This window comes from Anthonomus grandis, chromosome 12 (assembly GCF_022605725.1).
Source record: "Anthonomus grandis grandis chromosome 12, icAntGran1.3, whole genome shotgun sequence".
NCBI lineage: Eukaryota > Metazoa > Arthropoda > Insecta > Coleoptera > Curculionidae > Anthonomus > Anthonomus grandis.
In genome coordinates, this window is record NC_065557.1 from 13,753,202 (window position 1) to 13,775,100 (window position 21,899).

Here is a 21,899-nt window from a genome sequence, read left to right on the forward strand (position 1 = left end):
TATTTTTAAAGTTGTGCTCTCTAAATTTTTAATAAATGTTTACATCTTGTATATTCTGCTCGCTATAGGTTTTTTTTTATTGTATTTTTGTAAAATTAGTAATTTTTCCTCTTAGACCAAAGTATTTTTTATTATTTATCCTCTAGTTTTATTAAGATTGTTAGATTTTGTAGATATTTAACCTAATGATATCAAGTTTGTCTGTGGTATTAGTGTTACAAATAAGCAAACAAAAAACAGTATAGGACCAAGAAGACACCTTATAAAAATATATATTCATATATACATTTAAAACTATATTTTTCGTAAAAATGCGCCTGTTTATGTTATCAGTTTTTAAAATTTTTGTACATTGTTGTCCCAAAGATTGTTGTATTAGTAGTTTACTCAAGCTTTTACGTTATCCTATTACTTTTTTTAGTTTTATGTAAATATACATGACCCTTTTTTTGTAATTTTTTTATTCGGACAAATAAACAATTATAGTAGTATAAAAGTTGTGGTCTTTTAATATAAAAATGGTTTTATAATTGAAAATATACATAGGACGTCTTAAAAATAAAACATATTTTCTTCCAATAAGTCATTTATTATACCCGTAGTGTGGGACATGGGATCATCGTTTGAGGAAAACATCCAATCCATTTCTTTACACTATGGCGACAAAAAATCCGCTATTATTGTTGATGTTCTTACCAACCTAAGTAGGCTAAATAATGAATGACAATTTTCAAAAAAATAACGGACAATATCTTATAAACCACTTGAGAAAGTTAGTTTTTATGGATGCAAAGTTTCACGAGAAATTTCTTTAGACAAATGGCAAATATATGTCCGTTTCCAACATACACTAAGTAATCATCCTTAAGTTTTGGAGAACGAAGATTCACCAACATATCTGCATTCTCTTTTAAAAAATAGGACAAATTTGACCAAGTTTTCAGTATTCAGGATAAATACTTTAGTCAAATATTTTAGCCAAAGGTTCAGCCAGGTTCGAGATTTTTCACAAAAAAACTGGGTATTCCATTAGGACTTCTAGACATTTGATTTCAGCCTTCTAGTGACCCTAATAACTTGTTCCTCGCTAAACATAGGAAGAGTAATAAATTTTATCGCTTTCCGTCCACAAATCAAAATTTAATTTATTCTCTTTGCTACAAATTACTATTTTGCAACAAATATTTTACAACCCATTGGTCTATTTACCGACCTGTTCCTTCCGATATGACATGCATACTGGTGCATAATGGCTTAAGGTCAGATATAACTTTGTTTTTTATACTGTATCTATTGTCCCATTCCTTAGTTCTTTAAACTTACTTAAATAGATTTAATAGTGTCATAACGGTAAAATTTATAATATGCCATGTCTACATCCGTAAGACCGTCCAGCATTCATTAATTCAGCAGCCATGTCTGCGTAAGGCTTTCAAAAATTCGCTTTCATAAAATTATAGAACTTTTTAGAATTATTCTCACTAATTTAGAATTTTTGTCATAAAGTATAATATGTAATAAAGTTATTTCTAAAGCAGGATGTCCTCACGCATCATAGGCATCTCTAGTCTGACAACTGAGCAGCACAAACTTGACAAAACTAGGCTAAGATACCTTCTATTGATGTTAAGTACCTTATTGAGCTGATTTAGAAAAATAGGTTACATACTTAGAACCATTTTGAAACTCATTCATAAATAATTAGAGAATAAGTAGGTAATGAATAGAGTAATATTTTACCTCATAAAACTGTGGGAAGACATTAAAATCACCTAAAACTGTTAAATTATTATCATGCATACGTTCACAGAACTCTAGGAAGTAAAAAAATTTGATACATTACGTGATATTGGAATATAAATAGTAATTATTAAAATTTGCACAGTATTCAAAAAACCCTACAGCCTCTCAAATTCATTTCTGGTATCACACTATGATTTACGTCTCAAACGAGCTCAAACACTATTGACATAAAACTGCTATATTATAGAGTATGTAGAGTATATATTAGAATGCTGTTCCCAGACGACCAGTCTTGCTAATTATTTATTGTTTTACTTTTCTTAATAAATACATAAAAAATCAAATAAATATACCTGCGGTTGCAGAAGTACCTAAAAATTCTTACTTCTAATCCAATATACGTGCTGTAAGTAGCCAAAAATAAGAGAGCTGGGAATACCTTTTTCACCTTTACCTTCTCATTATTTCCCTTTAAGAACTTCGAAACAGAATCCTAAAAACTCATCTCAAGAACTTATCTAAGAATGATTGACGTAATGGTAAAGGAGGACTGATTTTGGGTACGACTAAACTAAATATATAAACTAGTCTATATATTAATAAAAGCCTAAATCCGCAGCTCCGCTCGCGTAGTAGAGTATGATGGGATGATAACATTTTTAGTACAATAATTTATTTAATATTATAATCGGCTAAAAAAGTAAAGTAGCTTTAGGCTGAGGTGTATAAAGGACGAACCCCAAGCGGAAAAAAAGTATAAGTAGAAGGATTTATTCTCTTTGAAGACAGTCCAGTGTCGACAAATCGACAGTATCCTCTCCTTATTTTTAAGCTTAGGGGAGACTGGGGACAATTGAAACAGGGGACGGTTGAAACAGTCGCCATTTTTTTTAAACGCGAAGGTAAAAACTCGTGTACTCAGCCTCACAACGTTTGACTAATTCCACATTTCTGCTCGACAGTGTGAAACTAGCAGTTGAGCCAAGTGAGTGTGTTTGCTCTCGGCTCTTTTATTTTATGTCATCAAAGTAATTTTTACGTTTCATCTAAAAAGTGTGGAAACAAGAAATTTAGGTGTACACCACTTTTTTGTTTTATATCAATTTTTTTTGTTTTTTCTTAGGCTTAGCAACCTAAACTTGTTAATTTTAATTAAAGAGTTTAAAGAAAAATAATATTTTGCCAAAAAAAACCTGAAGGGGACAATTGAAACATAATTTATAGAAGGCTTTTGGTATAATTTTTGCGTAAACTGATTAACTGATTGTAACAAACTCTCTGAGGGCTATTATTTTGTTATAGAATGCCACGTGAAAGGGTCAGGAAAACAAACAGAGGTACCAAATCCAACTTGGTTTACAAAAATGCGTATAGGGGGGTTATTGAAAATGCAGCATTCGTAAGGTCTGCGGCAGATTTGTTTGAACTGAATCATGTTACATTAGACAGATTTATTAAGAAAAAGAAAGAATCTATCGAACAAGGGTCCACTGAACCTATAACCATGGGACGTACGCACCTATACGTACGACGAGTATTTAACGTTGAGCAGGAAAATTCCATTGTTAAATACATAATAAAGGCATCTCAAATATTTTACGGTCTATCGCCAAAAGAAATAGGTAAAGTGGCGTAGCAAATAGCCGTAAAATATTCATTGAATATGCCGAATACATGGACTAAAAACTCATTGGTAGGAGAAGATGGGTTTTCCGGGTTTATGAAACGTAATCTTGAACTATCAATACGTTGTCCCCAGGCTACAAACCTTTCAAGAGCGATCAGTTTTAACCCAACAAATGTACAACTTTTCTTTGACAATCTTGCCACGGTAATGGAAAGATATAAATTCCAAGCGAAGGACATTTATAATATAGACGAAACCGGTATTACGACGGTACAAAAACCTGCTAAAATCGTAGCAGAAAAGGGACGCAAATAGGTAGGGGCACCTACATCAGGAGAACTGTCTCAGGGCACTTTAGTTACAGTGGCAATAGCGGTAAATGCAATTGGAAATAGCATCCCACCAATCTTTATCTTTCCAAGAACAAGATATCAGGATCATTTTGTTCGTGACGGACCACTTGTGTGCATTGGAGCAGAAAATGCTAGTAGATGGATGCAAGAAGATGAATTCTTGCTATACTTAAGACACTTTCAAGAACATACCAACAGTTCAATTGGAAATAAAGTTTTGCTTTTAATAGATAACCATCAATCTCATGTACTTACACTCATACACATAAACTACAACCTTTGGATCGATCGATTTATGATCCATTTAAAAAATCTGTAAATTCAACTTGCGATTCTTGGATGAGAAACAACCCAGGCAAAACGATGACATTTTATAACTGATTTCCCCAGCATCGTTAAACAGAGTCTCCCTATGGTTTTAACACAATCTAATTTGGTTGCTGGATTCCAGTGCACTGGTATATGGCATTAAATTGAGATATTTTTACGGCTTTAGATTTTGCTTCATCATATGTAACTGACAGACCTGCTCCCGAAAATTTGCAGTTAAATATCCCCCAAGAAGTCCAGGCAGTAGGTTCAAGAGAGAATAAAGATTTAAGCAGCACTGATTCTTTTCCAAAATTAGTAAATTCTAACTCTCCAAGAGCGTCAACGAGCGGAACTATTTCGTTAGAGCCACCAAGCACCTCGCCTCCAGTCGCATCTACAAGTGTCCAGTCAGCCTCTAACCTCTCTTTGGATGTATTTTCACCTGAGCTAATAAGGCTGTTACCAAAAGCTCTTCCTCGGAAAACTACAGGGAAACGCAAAAGTAGAAAAGCCACTATTTATACAGACACACCAGAAAAAGATGCTATTCAACAAGAATATGAAACGAAAAAAAAGAAGAAAGTGAAAAAAAAATTGGTGATCCAAAAAATACATCAAAAACACCAGTGTCCAAAAAAACTCGTCAACAGAATAGTCAGGACGATCGCAGTAGTGACAATGAAGACTCTTTTTGTTATTATGTTTGGAATCGTATAGAAATAGCCGTTCAGGGGAAAAATGGGTGCAATGCATTGATTGCCACCAATGGTCACATGTAGAATGCACTCGTCAAGAAGATTTGTATATCTGTCATAACTGCATGTCAGAATAAATCTTCTACTTTGCTAATTTATCTTTATTTCAGCATTAGGATAATTATTATGTTGTTTAAAACTTTTGAATAAAAAATTTGTTTTATTTAAGTGCAAAAATTATATGTATCAATGTTTTTTTCTTCGTATTTCTAAATTTAATGTTATTTCAGTATTAAAATAAATATTTTGTTTATTCTTAATGGTGCTTCAACTGTCCCTGGTATGTGTTTAAACTGTTCCCGTTTCCGGGGCAATTGAAACAATATACAAGGCTATATGTTTCCTTTAATATCTTACAGGCATTATATAATAAGTAAAATAACCTAATTTAAAATATACAAGTAATTAATAAATGTCCTTGTAAAGAATTTTTTAGCTGTAAATATGATTTTCTCTAAGAGAAAAAAAAAATATTTGGAAATTGTTTCAATTGTCCCTGGTCTCCCCTACTGAAATTTACTCATTAATACATGTAATTGTCAATAATGTAAAGAAGTCATGGTAGTTACGACGCCATCTAGTAATAAATGTTTTCCACTGTACCGATTTCAGTTGCATAGTTCGCAGGCAGCCAACAAGGGCGCCTCGTGTGGAGAATCAGCTGTTGTGCATTGTTTAACAACTAATTGTTATAGCAAAATTGATAGCAAGTTTGCTAATAAGGCTACGCCTATACCCTTTCAAGGATAAAAACTAACAGCTGTGCAAATTTTCAAGCAATTCTGCATTGTGGTTCTTAAGTTATAAGTCAACATAGCCACAGACATTTACATTTATACATATATACAGATGACTGATTTTCTTCAATAACCCCTCCTTGTAAATCATACACAATACTTTCTAAATATATGCTGTTAAATTTAGGGAAAAAATAAACGAGCTAAAATAATTCAGATATATTTATCATATCCAATTAAGTTATGCATCTAAAATCGTCAAACCGAAGCTGCAAAAAATTACGTCGCATCCTTTAAACCCGTCTCGTATTTCTTTATAGTACAACATTTTTATACACTATAATTCAACCTTTACGTTGTCTTTTTGCCACCGTTTAATAACGTAATTTCGTTCCAACGCTGACAGAGCGGCTGTAAACCAAATTACCTGAGGCACCATAATTAACCTAATTCAATAAACTTGGCTTGTTACAGTGACCAGTAATTGCCCCACTCGCAGGACTCTATTTTTCTCCATGAGAGATGAGCCAAACTAGCAACAAAATATTGACTTTTTTACAATAATTGGGAACATATAATGGAGACTAAATGGTATAGGTTTTCTACTTAAATCCATATTTAGTTTGGAATTGGCTAAATTTTTAATGATTATTTATTAGATCTATATGATACAGATGTCAGTGCAGTAGCAAAACACTTATGTACAAGCTAGCGCCATCTACGAACTGGGAAAGCCAATTTGGACAAATCGATAAACGCAGAGATGTTTGATTATTATTACGGAAACTTTTATAGAAACTATTTAGAGGGCATTACTTTCGTCAGTTTTAAGTATAAAGAAATGTGGATAAACTCTAAATGAATTTTTTAATTAGAAATTTAAAAAAGTTGCAGAATTATGGCTGATGTATGTGACTGCAAAAATAAATCGTAATAATCTCGGCATTATGTTGGATAAACATCTACAATGAGACGCACACATTACTTACTTAAATAAGAAATTTAGTTATTAATTTGTAAATTAATTATTTACATATTACTTACGTTTTATTTTTTTTTTAATTGTGTGAAGTACTTAATTTACGAATGTTATTAGTATTATATGGGTCCTTGGTAGGATCAATGCTTAGATATTATGTTATCGTTTGGGGTAATTTATATAATTCTAACCTAAAAAATTTATTTATTTCTCAAAAGGCTGTTTTCAAAATTCTGTAGGAACAAGAACTTTATATACTCTAGCAAACATTTTTTTTCTGAAACTATTTTAAATATAAATTTTTATGTCAATTACATATTAAATTGTACTTTTAAAATGGATCACTCTTTTGTAACAGAGAATCATAACCATTTAATAAGATTTGTTTTTTAAGAAAATATCATAGTTCCATTTATGCTGTCTTCTTCTTGCCAACGATTAATCACTTATCTTGTGGCTTTACTTTTAATTAAACTTTTGGAGGAGCTCTAAAGAATAATCAAAAGGGAACAATTTAGAGGGAAATTAGGTGTTTTCTGCTGAAAAACCACTTACTTTCTGCACATCATTGAACCTGATCCCACTGTTTATATATTTTTATTTAATTTTTTTTTATATGTCGTTCAAAATCTAAAGTAAAATATAAATCATGTATAGAGAATTTTCCTACATGTTATGGTTTTGTTTCCGTACTTCCTCATCTCCCCCAAACGAAACGATGGGTATTCTAGCTATAATCATTTTTTATTATTATTTTTCTTGTATATTTGTTTTATAATTTTTTTATATAATTTCAGTGTGCGGCATCGAATTAAATTTGCGTAGGTAAACATATTTCACAGTTTTTGCACATGCACATGTACATGCACTAACCTTAAAGTGGTATTAGGCTTACAAGCATCAAAAGAGCTTTTTAAGACTTAGACAGTGCCCTTTTTTTAGGTTTTGAAATCGCGACTATAATTTAAACTGACTTATTAAATTAGGTTAGGTATATTAAATAGTTATAATATTCAGGTATATAATGTATTTAAAGTTTGTTCACATGTTAGTTTATAAGACTTACATAGTCCATGAATTTGTTTAAAAAGTTTCATTTATATTTAAACTATTTAATAAATAAATAAAATTAAATTGAATATTATTTATTATTATTAGAAGTTTGTCTTTGTTATAAAGTAAAGTAAAAAAAATAAAATTTATGAGCAGTTTACTTTTAATTTTATTTTGTATAGTATAATCCTTTTCTATTACTTGAACCATGTTAAAATGCTATTTGTAGCTTGTACATTTTTTCAAATTTATCGAGTAGTTAGTTTCTATTTGATTTTTTTATAACAACATTTTATCCTTTTTTTCCCTTTTTGGATATGTTTTGTCGTTTTAGGAGTAAAAAATATTGCAAAAAGAAGGTCGAACATAAACATTAAAATAGCTTTATAAAATTACAAAAAAAAAATAAAAACCTCTTCAGTAAATAAGAATGATTTTTTTTTCAATAAATAAATTGTTGCGTTTGTACATTTTAATACTTACATCTGCTGAATACTCGTTTTTTTATAAAACATTTAGATTTTGCAGCCATGTAATGAGCTGAAGTTTTTTTTTGCCGGCTGGTATGAATAGTATTTTATTATTAATTAAGTAGTTTTAATATGAGATAACTTAAGCCAAAGAAAGGCCAAAATACTATTTTACTCACCAATATTTACCATATTTTTAAGTCAAAAAACATAATCGTAATTTTGAGTAAGACTTAGTCTTATAATAAAACAAATATAATTTTGATTTGTGCAGGAACTTGTATTACTTTTAACATTAATATTTTCAATGTTTCTAAATTTTCATGTAGAGAAAAAATTAAGTCAAATAAAAAATTATTTACTTACATAAAAGATATGACAATAATATATAAAAGGTAATAATATCAGATCAATATTGTAAAAATATGTTCTGTTTAAGTAAGAAATGCAAATATTTTTCTGAGAGAAAAGTTATTTTAAAAATAACTGTATATACTCACGAAAAAAAATGTATAAAAATTTGATCTTTTTAATAGTTTATTAAAATAAGTTCATTAAATATCAATATTAGAATGCATATTTTTTATATAAAAATCACATTTCTTATTTAGACTAATTAACTTATTTAATGTCTATTATTTGTAAAATTGAAATTAACAATTATATGTTTCTTAACTTTAGTGTAATTAAGCAATTAAATCTAATATTTTGATACTTGATTTCTTAAGTTATTTATTCAGCATAATTTTGCAGTAATCAGATTATTACTTAAATTTTTCAATTTAAATCTACAGGGTGTGCCAACAAGGTGTACGGCTAAGATAGCGCCTTAACTCTACGAGGTAAAGCAAAAAGTTTTATAGCAAAGTTGTAGGGTTGACAAAAACCTACGAACTAAAAATATTTTTTTTCTTCAACTTTCAAACTTGCTGAAATTAAATACGCAATGTCTCAAATTTTTCAAACGGAACACCCTATATATTTTTATCTAATTAAGTTTGTCCCTCAAATACCTTCATTTTTTATTTAATATGTCCTATAGCTAAACCAAGTACTTTTTTAACTTTAACTTTTCTGTAAAATACTATGCATAAAAGCGGTATTCTTTAAGTTTTGATCAAGTTTGTTAAAAAAAATATTGAAGAATTAGAATTATTACTTTTCCTACAATTATTATTATTATTACATACTTGAAAAATTAACCAACACAATTATTTACCTAAACTGCCAAAAAAAAAACAGCAAAATTAAATTACATACTAGGTAGGTACTTACGTTTTTTTGCATAAATGTACAAAATAAACTAATTTTAAATTTTAAAGATCACTTACAATTATTATAAATTGTGTTCAATATGACCTCCTAAATTTTGTACGCAAGCGTTTACCCTTTTTGAGAATGAGCCATTAACCTTTTCCAACATAATTGGCGTGACTGTTTGAAAAATCTCCCGAATTTTATTTTTCATATTTTTACTTGTGGTAGTTGTTCGATAGACTTTTTCCTTCACATATCCCCACAAGAAAAAATCCAGTTTGGTCAAATCTGGGGATCTTGCGGGCCAAGGGACCGGCCCACCTCTCCCTAATCACCAGTCATCAAAATGCTCATTTAAAAAATTTCTAACACATGGCTATAATGAGCTGGAGCGCCGTCATGCTGAAACCAAATCCTATCTCGAACATGGTCAGGCAACGTTAGTAGAAGGACATTAAAATCGTTTTGTAAAAAGTTTAAATACATTTCACCTGTAAGATGTCCATTAAAAAAGTGCGGTCCAATAACGTTATGTCCTATTATTCCTGCCCATACATTCAGTGACCATCTATGTTGATGAATTTTCTCGGGTGAAGAATGGATTGCTGGTGTCGTAATAATGAAAATTATGTTTATTAACACTGCCATTATTATGGGATGTAGCTTCATCCGAAAAAGTGCACAAAATTAAAAAATTCAAGCTGACGCATCTTATTTTGCGCCCACTGACAGAAAGGCATTCTTCTTTCTTAATCCTGCGGAAGTAATTCCTGCAACAATTGAGTATGGTAAGGATGGAATTTTTCGCTTCGAAGTATGCGAGATATTGATGTTGCACTAAAGGGTAATTCTTTAGCAAGCTGCCTAACGCTTGCGGCTATGAGGATCTTCAACGACCCTTAAAGCTACTCTCATTCTGTTTTCCTCATTTGTAACTGGCTTCACCCGTTCATGTTTTTAATAAATTCTCTCCACTTCCTGTTCTCTCAAATCTTTCTTTTGGTTTTTGAATTACTTGTGCTTGAAGATGTCTCCTTTTAGGATAAAGTTGCGCATAAATTCTAGGTGCCAAAAGGCTATTTCTTTTAGCAGCTCCAAGGGCATATATCATATCAACAAATTCCTCACGAGGAAAATTCATATTGATTACAAAATGAACAATAAAAATTAAAAATCGATTAACTAACTCACTGATAATAATTTCTAAAATGGTTTTTGAAGAAAAAAAATTGATCTTGTCTACTGCTGTCATAAAACTGATAATCTGACAATTATTATTTGACGTTTCAACCAATGTTTCTAAGCAATCTTGATCAAAACTTAAACAATACCCGTTTTATGCATAGTATTTTACAGAAAAGTTAAAATATCTCAAAAAGTACTTGATTTAGCTATGAGACATATTAAATAAAAAATGAAGGTATTTGAGGGACAAACTTAATTAGATAAAAATATACAGGGTGTTCCATTTGAAAAATTTGAGATATTACGTATTTAATTTCAGCAAGTTTGAAAGTTCTTTAAAAATACCCTGTATTAAAAAAAATACAAATTATCATAGTCAGCTTAGAGGAGGTACCCTAGACTAACTGTAGTACAAGTTTCATAGGTGCCGAATAAATTTTAAGTTAATTATGATTTTTTAAACAAACCCCCTAAAATTTTAAAAATGTTATACCAAAGTAAAGTACTCTTTTTGCCTCACATTTTAGTACCATAATATACAAGGCGTATATTTAAAAAAAAATCATATTTTATAGTATGACACACCCAGTATACATAAAAATATTTTTAGTTCGTAGGTTTTTGTCAACCCTACAACTTTCCTGTAGAACTTTTTGCTCTACCTCGTATAGTTAAGGGGCTATCTTAGCCGTACATCTTGTTGGCACACCCTGTAAATTTTTTTGCGTTATACAGTGCTAAAATTTATTCCAATTGATTTTTAAATATTTAAATTGAGATATTCTCTTTTTATGTGTAACATGGAAATTGGGATTTGAAATGGTGATTTCATTAACTTACCCAGTACTGACGTTTAAAGGAAAAAATTGCTTTTACATGAAAAAAGCTGATCTTTTTGTATTTTGGGCACTTTTTATGGGGCTCAAAAAATACCTTAAGTAAAACTTTATACTCTAATTCGAGCCCAAAATTTATTTACCTATTTTAGGGAAACTGGAGCTATTAATAATAATGGGTAACACAATACCTACTCTGGTGTTGGGATGCTAGTTTCTATTCTTTAAATGTGCATTTATTAATATCTCGACAGAAAATACTTAAAAAGATATTAAATTCCTATTTAAGAAATATGTTTATTTCTATCTCAACATTTAATCGATCCTTTGTACACTATTAAGTACATATTTTAACTCTGTTTGAATTTGAAATAATCACTTATATTATTAATCATGAAAGAGGAAAAAAAAAACGTTTTAAGTTTTAGAAGTAATCTATATCTGCTATTGAACTTCTTGGATTTATTGTATAAACTCACCATATAATTACTTATGGTATAAGCGTTGATACATGACCTTATTTTATATCACCAGCTATAGTAATTGCTATTTCCATAGGAAATAGAATTTGTAGTTTGTTAGAAACTTTCTACGAAGCACAAGTTTCTTTAAGTCAAAAAACCCCATGTAGTAAACGAAAAGTGACATAATCAAATATTTATGGTCATATTTAACTTCTACATGTTAGGTATTAGTATACGTATACTGCACAAAGAGTACTTTTTCTTAGTTTCCATCGAACCTAAAAAATTATTTAAAATAAATGTTTAGACTATAATTTATTTAGTCGCCGCGCCAGCCGCATGATATAAATTTAATTTTATTACAGGCGGCATATTAAGTTTTATAAACAGTCTTATCTTTATAAACAGAGTTATTAGATTTAATTTCTTAAAACCGCTTATTCAATTTCCTTACTAAAGCCGACAAATAGTACAAAGATCCTCCTATAATCAAAAATGCAACGTTTCATTATGTAAGCATTTTACACAGCCACATTCTCCACTCCATCCATATTTTTATATACATTCACACTTTTAACTTCAGGCCAACAGGTCATTAAACAGTATATAACACAAGATTCGGTTAGAATCAGAATTTTACTTTGTAAAATTTTTATTTGTATATTTTATACAACAATAACAGAATTGTACGGTTAGTGCAGTGCTTTATTTCATTCTTCTAATTACACTTATTTACCGAAAAATTGGTGTTTTATTGAAGAAAAAAAATCACAACCCAGAATACCGTGTGTGGAAAAGCCCATACACAAAACAATAAATAAAACAAAATATTATTAAAAACTTTTTAATTGGGCGCCAAAAAGATATTTAATTCATATTTTCTGAATTTTTCTTTATAAGCTAAAGGATTTCGAATTGCCGCATTGTTTCGTAACATAAGAATTTAAATTAGTATGTATTATTAAATTTGGCTAACAAACATCTTTAAAATACCATTCTCCATGTCTCCACGCGATTTAAGGGTCAGATGTCGCTACAATGTAAAGTGTACCAGCTTAGTTTTTCGGCTTTACAGAAAGGAGAAAATGAGGTAAGTTTATTTTTTGCTATTTTGATGTTATTTTTCGTGCATACAGATTCTTGGATTATGATTTTATAGTGAAAATTACGATAACAACGTTAATTTGTTATAAAAGCCCAATCGTAATCTCAAATATATTCACCTGTTGTGAGTCGTGCTTGTGTCGATTTACACTGAAAAAAAAAAATAAAAAATAAAAATGTGCATGTGGGGCAAAAGTTCGCACGGCTGTGTGGGGCCAAAGTTCGCGCGTACTTTTACCCCATGAATTTTTGTAACCCATTTTCTTGTTTTTAGGGACTACAAAAGAAAATCAGAGCGCACGCCCATCACGCCACAAATTCTTAATCGAGCTAAGGAGCTGATCCAAAATGGTTTATCCAAGCGCCAAGCTGCTGCGCAATTAGAAATTTCAGAAGGTGGCCTAAGAAAGCGACAGAGACAACCAAAGGGACGCGCAACTGTGCGCTAATAAAATATCCGATTATTTTCCATCTTTGTCTCTCTTCGTGAAAGGTAAACGTAGATGGCGCAGATAGCGTTTACCGCCATAATTCAAACCTCGGCTATTAAGCATTTAATTATTTATTTTAATTAAAATCAGCCGTTATGTTTCAGAAGTCAGAACATCATAATTATGTTCTGAGACAGAACGGCTGACTTTAATTAAAACAATGCAATCAAAATTTAAATCGGGGAACTAAATAAACTAAATATAATTGTGAAACATTTTGTATTGTATTTTCAGCATATGGTATAACTATAATATGTGCATGCATTCTTAATTATTTTGATAATTTATAATTTAAGATGGTAACAGTAATATGCATATACATAAATGCATTAAAAATATAGAAAAATTTTAATTATCACAGTACTATAATAATATTCCAAAAAATATATCCTTTGGTGTAACAATTTTTAATTTTTTTTAAATGTTTTTGCAAATCTCTTAATTTTTCCTTTTGAACCTACATGGAATACCTAAATTTAACTACAGCCTTAACAATTACCTTAATGAACATATTTCTGTTCCTAACACGAATCAAAACACTAAAATCCGTATCCTACAAAAAACTACAACTACTAACTACTACCAAGTTCACCTAAATCCGGTAGGTAATAAAATACGTAAAATTTAAGCACTCGTCCAAAATCTCAACTAATGATGTAAAACAACAAAATTAATCAGCAACAACAACTATTCAGCCATATTGAAATTCACGTGTTCATGTTGAGCAAGGATTGCACTGTTGCCGTACTTAATTATAATTTTAGAAATACTAGAGAATTAAACACAAGCTATCCTGTATTTTTGCATTCATTTAGACGGAGATGGAAGAATGTTTTCTCTTGCCTGCTCTGATAACTAAATACATTTAGAATTGCAAAAGATTAGTATTGTGGCGCCACCTTAGCTCACCTTTTATAAGGTAAGAGAGAGACAACGAAATACAACATATACAGATTAAAGAGAGCAACAACAATAGGATAAAAATTTCTATTTAGTTGCACGTCTCTTTGGTTGTCTCTGAAAGCGACTAAAAGTGGATTGTGGGGTTCAGCAGTTAGGTCGATTTAAAAAGGTATTTACGATAGAACTTGATAATGAACTCGCAGAACACGCAAAAACCCTGGAAAAAATATTCTATGGCCTAACTTTTAAAAGCTTGCGACAAATAGCTTTTCAGTTTGCTGAAGCTAACAACATAAATCATCCTTTTTCTCGTGAAAAATAGATGGCTGGGAAGGATTGGGCTTACAGTTTTCTTAAAAGGCACCGTTTGTCTCTAAGAACACCATCAAAGATCAGTGTAGCCAGAATGATGGACTTTAATAAAGTACAACTGGACAGGTACTTTTCAAACCTTAAAGTTCTCTGGGAGAAGCACCAATTTGGGGTTTCTAGAATGTTTAACATGGATGAAAGTGGTCTGTCAACGGTTCCTAATAAAACACCCAAAGTCGTTTCGGAAAAAGACAAAAAATTAATCGGCAGTCTTTTCTGCTGATCGAGGACAAACTGTCACTGTTGTGTGCTGCATGTCGGCATCTGGAGCTTATGTTCCTCCAGCTATAATATTTCCCCGAAAAAGACGTAAACAAGAACTTCTTAATGGTGCCCCCCAGACTCTCTGCTATTGACATCAGATTCTGGATATATTAATGGACCCCTATTTTTGGAGTGGCTGAAGCATTTTACAAAACACGTAAAGCCATCAGAAGAGAATTCGGTCTTTCTCATTCTAGACAATCATTCCTCTCATTTGTATCTAGATGCCGTTTTGTTTGCCCGCAATCATAATATTCATATGTTGTCTTTGCCGCCACACAGTAGCCAAAAAACACAACCGCTGGATAGATGTTTTTTTAAGCCTTTAAAAGACAAGTTTGCTGAAGCATGTGAGCGGTATTTAATAAGTAATCCTGGGAAAGTGGTTACACAATTTCAGATATCTTTACTGTTTGCAAAGGCATACCAAACTGTGGGTACCATGGGAAAAGCAATTAACGGCTTTAAAAAATGTGGAATCGTACCTTACAATCCTGATGTATTTACCGACTAAGACTTCTTACCATCAACTGTTACTGACCAACAATCCATATCGCAGGAAAATTTACCTCAACCAGAAGATTCTGTCCTTCAGCCTTCTACATCTCAGAATATTTTGGAGCCATCAACTTCAAATAATTTACTACAATCTTTAATTGAATTCCGACAATCAGAGATTAATGATCAGTCACCTCAGCCGCAACCGTCTACATCAAAAGTTGTTCCAGAGCCTATTCAAAAACCATCTGCAGTTACTAATTTACAGCCATCTACATCAACCAACGCTGATGTACTGGCAACAATAGCATTTGAAAAACCAAGGAATGACAAAAAACATATTCGCCCCTCCCATATTTTGCCTATTCCTAAAAAAAAGGACCCTATGATAAGAAAAAGTAAGGGGAAAAAATCAGAAATAATAACTAGCACACCTGTTAAAGACGCCTTGGACGAGGAAGTAAAAAAGCGCGAAGGAAACAAAAATAATAAAGGCAAAAGAAATGTCTTTGATATAAAACACAAACGGGACCTAAAAACAAAAAAATAAAAACTTCGTTTGAAATAAAATATGAAATTAGAGAAACTCTAAAAAGTGTTAAAACAGAAGATGTCATTTGTCCTGGTTGTGAGGAATCATTTTTGGAAACTCCCAACGATGATTGGGTTCAGTGCAATTATTGCCAGGAATGGTGGCATGAAGATTGTTCTCCTTATGAAGGCGTTGGTGCATTTAAATGTGACCATTGTGTTTAAGCCAAAGTTTTAAGTAGTTGCTATTAGCAAGGTCTAATGTTTCATTATTTTTTGTTATTATTTGTTCAGGAGTTATTTAGTTCAGGTTGTTTTCTATTAGCTATAAGTACGTATGTTGTGAAATATTTTTTAGTTTTTGTTAAATGCAATGTTAAAGTGACAATAAAAAGCAGTTTCATTTTAAAAACAAGGTGCGTACTTATGCCCCACGGCATGCGTGCTTTTGCCCCCCTACTGGGGCAAAAAAACGCAATTGACATTTTGTCATATTTTTTTTAATAACTTTAAAACCATTTACATTTAAATTTTTTTCATCAGATATTTTATAGTACTGACTTGAAGCTTTCATCCATTTGTGTTTTTTTATTTTTTTTAAATTAAGGTGGAAACTAGGGGAGTTCAAACATTAACTGCGTGCTTTTGCCCCACTTTACTCTACATATCATCAAAAAGTTATATTTATTATTATCTAAGTCGATATCAAAAAATAAGTAAAATGAGGCTTATATAACTGAAAAAATAAAATAATTTTCTATTAAGACTTGAACTTTGCTTACTAACTAGGTAAGGCCTTTCGAGGAAAACTACCCTTAACATGCGACTTGAATCGATGTGTTAACTCGTACGTGCCATATCGAAGTCGCTTGTTGAGACTTATGCAAATTTACATTACCCGGCAATGCTGCCAAGTATTTGCTCTGGCAATTTCCTGAAACTGTTAGATACTGTTATGAAAGCAGAGCAAACACACATCAAATGGCTCCGCACATATTTATATTTGAACTCGGAACAGGGGTAATATTTCATTGCTGTCGTCAAAGGATTTACGACTAAATTACTGAAACGCAAATTAAAAGAACTTTATAATATTTTAATATTGTTGTAACTACAATCAGTTTTAGTTAGCAGGATGTTTATTTTTTAAACTTTATACACTTTTTTCAATAAACTTGAAATGAAATATATTTTTAAGTAATGTATACATCTTGCTATTAGGCAAGTTAGTAAAAAGTTATATTAATTTGATAAACATAATATTTTAAAAGTAAATTTAAAATACTTGTTAAAAATTTTAATAAATGCAAATAATAAAATGACTTCAGGAGTTACGATGGCCTTTGACAAGCTCATATGACAAGCAAGCGATTATTAACTAGAAAAGTGATATTTCTATGTACTAGTATTTATACAATGGTTAAATAAATTTTACAGTTATTTTGAAATTGGCCTGCAAAATCACCAAATTTGAGCTTCTGGATTTTTTTCTGAAAGAATAGAGTTATAACGATATCGAAAGCATTTGAATTATTTGTCAGTAAGTTAGAAACAAAAGATCAGCATATAAAATTCTACAACAAATGCATATAAAATTATTTATTTGTATAGCAAATATTATATACAGATTCTCTCAAATTCGATGGTGACACAACCCGGTTTATAAAGTCAAATAAATTTAAGAAATTCCACTCTCTTATTTTTACTTAAAAGTTTTGTCAATATAAATTCTTATAAAGAAATATAAAATTCTTATTTTTTGTGTGCAATTTAGAACAAAATTGTAAATAGATGTGTAGAATATTTTTACTTTAGATTATTTGCTTACACTTGAATAAAATATTTTTTTAGTCTGTGACTGATAACGGCCTTATTTATATTTGTAGCTTCTCGTAATGTACGAGTTTATCGTATGACTTAAAAAGTTCCAAATAGCCGAAAATTATTGTGAAACAATCAGGTCTAAAAATTAACTTTTTATAAAATAAGATCAGTTTAAGTTTATTTTATAGATATTAAGACCACTAAACAAAATATTAGCCAATCGTCTTATTACAAATCAATATTTTTTATTAATAGGTGAAATAAAACTAACTTACACTTAAAAAAATTAAACTCACAATTAAATTAGACATTTTAGAAAATTTCCAGTTTAAAAGAGCTTTTAACGTCCCAGACGTCATTTGGGTGTTTAATTCTGCTGTACGTTTGGAACTTTATATCATCACGTACTATTTGCCTCTCTATTACATAATAATAACAACAGCTGACAAGTTATTCATACACGCCTTATTATTTTTTTTCTTAAGCACTGAAATTGTTACTATTGCATATTAATAAAAGGCATTCAGAAGGCAAGATTTCTCACTTATGCTTGTGGTTTATAGGATCAGTGCAATACATCTCACTCGGCACTCTCTATGATCAATTTGGGTCGCTCACTAGCTAGTAGAGGTGGAGTACAAGAAACGCCATTATCCTCTTTTTCACAGATTTTTTATTGCAAATTAGCTTATCGATTTCTGCATCCACGATCTGAGTTGGCCTGACGTGTATACTCAGAGACATTCTCAATATCTTATAAAAATCGTGTAACTTAAAAATGTATAATAACGTATATTTAGGCCCAATGTTGCCTTTAACATAAACCATATATACAGTGAGTCTACTTAAGCTGGAATTCTATTCTATAGGAAACTTTTTTATTATTAGTTTTATGAAAAAGCGTTATTCTTTATAAAAAGTTTTGCATCGTCCAAAACCTAAAATGAGATAATCAAATGTTATTAGTCGTTTAAGACATGTGAAAAAAATGTTAATTTGGTCAAGAGTAGTAAGTAGCACCCTTATTTTGGAAAATATCGAAAATTATTATAAAAAGAAGTTAGTTAGAACTAAAAACGATGTTCAAAGTGTAACATTCCTTGGATACTACAGCAGAATTCAAAGCGCTTATCACGTTCTCCTGGTCTTATTGTATGAATGCATTAAAGCTTGTATGGGTAAAACCTGTTCTTTTTTGTTACATTTTTAAAACTGTATTTTTGTTAATAATATATGACATGAAAGTTGCCCGTGTTCGCAAACATTTTTCATAATTTTATTACACTTTTTACATTGAATACAATTCCATTAGATATGTTTTGGGGTAGAGATCCAACAAATATACCAATAGATATTTCGAGCAATTAGGCACCGTTAATTATTTGTTAATAAATTGGTAACAAATAATAATCATTAGTATTTGCAGTTAACTGTTTGGGGTGTGCCCATTTTTATATATCATTGTCAACTCTTTCCTCTGCCTTTGACATTAGACGTCTTACCGATATCCATATTAATATACGGGAAGTTTAAATAATTATATTATATTATAATCCCCCTCTGAGACAAATTTCAACTTGACAACCATATTCACCTACCCATATCATATCTTTCAAGTTGTATAATAGGATATCGAATATTGTCCTAATGAATCCAATGATATTCAATGAAGAGTCGGACAATACACTTTTAGATGTCCATTTGGAATCCATTACTTGTCCTATACTGTACACTTAGTTTTATACTAATTTTTGACCCTGACAATTTCCTTAAAATTAAAAAAAGTAAAACATTTAAATTAGTAAATATAATTTATTTTTAATTAATTTTTATTCTTTGTTTACACATCGGCTCCATTTCCATATCGCTGTCTCTATTGCCTTTTTATCTAACTTTTGCCACTTCTTGAAAAAACTAGTAAAATATATACATTAAAAATTAAGACAATGAGTGCCTTAAAGAAATGAAATAATTTGCCTTTTATAGGGAACTTAATATTTTGACCTCTAGTGCCTTATACGCTATAATAACTAATGCTTAATTTCTAGGACATTTCGATGGCTTTTTTACCAGTCTTTAAAAAAATTATTAAAATTCCTTAATAGATAATGATTTGGAGTGCGTGAAAAAATAAAATATTTTTTCTCTTATTGGCAGCTAAATATGTTGACTTCTGGTACTTAAAATGCTATAATTATTAATTTCTAGGATATTCCAATTGACATTTATCTCACTGGAGTGCCTTGAAGAAATAAAATAATTTGTCTCATTGGCAACTGAATATCTTGATTTCTAGTGCCTAAAATGTTGCAATTTTAATATTTCTTTAGAAATCGATATAACTGTGATTTTTTTAGTTTATTTGTGAGTACTTATTTACGATATATTGTAAAATTTTGACAAATAAATTTATTACTATTAATACTTTTAATATTGGAGAACAATAAGAATAGAAATGGATATCCTAAACTGGTAATCCATTGGATGTCCAATAAGTATTTATTCCTGGTACTTGGACATACTGGATAATAATTGGATTAATTTTGGATGTTCATTGGACCAACGGTGCTATCTGAGTAAGTTTGTTTGTCCAAAAACAATACCTATCATTAAATACCACAAGCCAAGACAATGTTTAACTTAAAATTATTACATTTCCAATTTATTACATTCGACGGTTCTTAAATAAAATATATTTAGTCTAAAATGTATAACAAAATATTTAAGCATACATTATCTGTATAATGTATCTGAACAGTACTTAATATATCACAAACACTTTGTATATGATTACATAACGCACTTAAATTTAGCACAATAAAATTTATCAGCAAAGAACATGTAATCATTGACAACCCATTGTTGGCGTTTCGTAGTAAATGTGTTACTTACATCTCCAAAAATTTTGAAATTGTTTATTATTTTCCTTACTCACACTTCTCTCTAGGTGTCAGTTATTAAAAATGACTGCTGCTTCTCGATACCTTTTATAATTGTCACCCACAACACAATTTCAATTTTATCTCCAGTGCTTTTAACCGTCAATCGTTTCTTGGCATAAACAAATTATTTATTTGTCAGTGAATTCTAGTTTTCACGTAATTGCCTTTACATTTGCATTGTTATTGTAAAATGGAAAAATATAATAAAAAAATTGAAAAGATCAGCATTCATTAAATAATAATATAAAACCAACAACTGTCATACTTGGTGCTGATGTAGCCCAAACAGATAAAAATGCTAGAGACTAATAAGCAATTAAGATATGGAGTAATATCTAAGTCATTTTTTAAAAAATGTAATTTCAGTCTAGATTTTATTATAAAATATTTTGACATATTGCATATAATAAAATTAAAGGAGAACCCCATAAAACTTCCATATATAAACATTACTATATGGTAGTAAAACAGCCGCAAAAAGAAATATAATAATATGTAAATTAAAGCTGACGCTGATAAATTGCTTACTACGGCGTACACGACGCACGTATCTTGCGTAAACATTTTTCCAGCTTATTGGGACCGTGCTAAAAGGATTTGCCGGGCCATGTTTGCCAGGATCTAAAAAATTTATTACACCTGCATATATTTCAGACCAACAAATTGGGTGATGAGTTAAAGGGATTTTCAGCATAGGAAATTTTACTCATATCGGCAAGCTTTTGTAAATTTGGTTAGGACAGTAAAACCATTAAACAAATCAAAAATTGATTTTCTTAGTATTTTTATATATTTAACGAAATTGCAGGAAAGGATGCTTGATAACAAATGGCCATTTATCTCTAACCTGTTTTGGTTAAACTATAAATTTCTTATCTAGGTAAAAGTAAATGACGTTTTTACGTGCCAGTGATATAAAATATTTTTATTTGATTGTGATATGGCGCAAAGCATAAAAGTTGAATGACTTTTGAATGTGAACAAATAAAATACGATCAGTATTAACACAGATCAGGAACTATAAATTATACGCCCCCCGGTGCTCTTATCCTACGATTTAAATTTTATTTCTAGGGATTTCAAAGCGTGTTTTATGTTATACGGGATAAAAATTATTTTAAAAGTATTTTCTTTTTAACAATAGATTTAATTAATTTTCTTTTATTTGTTTTCAGAATAACAAAAAAGTTTTCAGAATA

General features: G+C 30.4%; 1 protein-coding gene across 1 annotated transcript in view; it reads right to left on the bottom strand.

The window, feature by feature from the left end:
- The window catches only part of LOC126743041 (protein turtle-like), a 104,548-nt gene that overhangs the window by 48,238 nt on the left and 34,411 nt on the right, over positions 1 to 21,899 (bottom strand). The window lies entirely within an intron of this gene.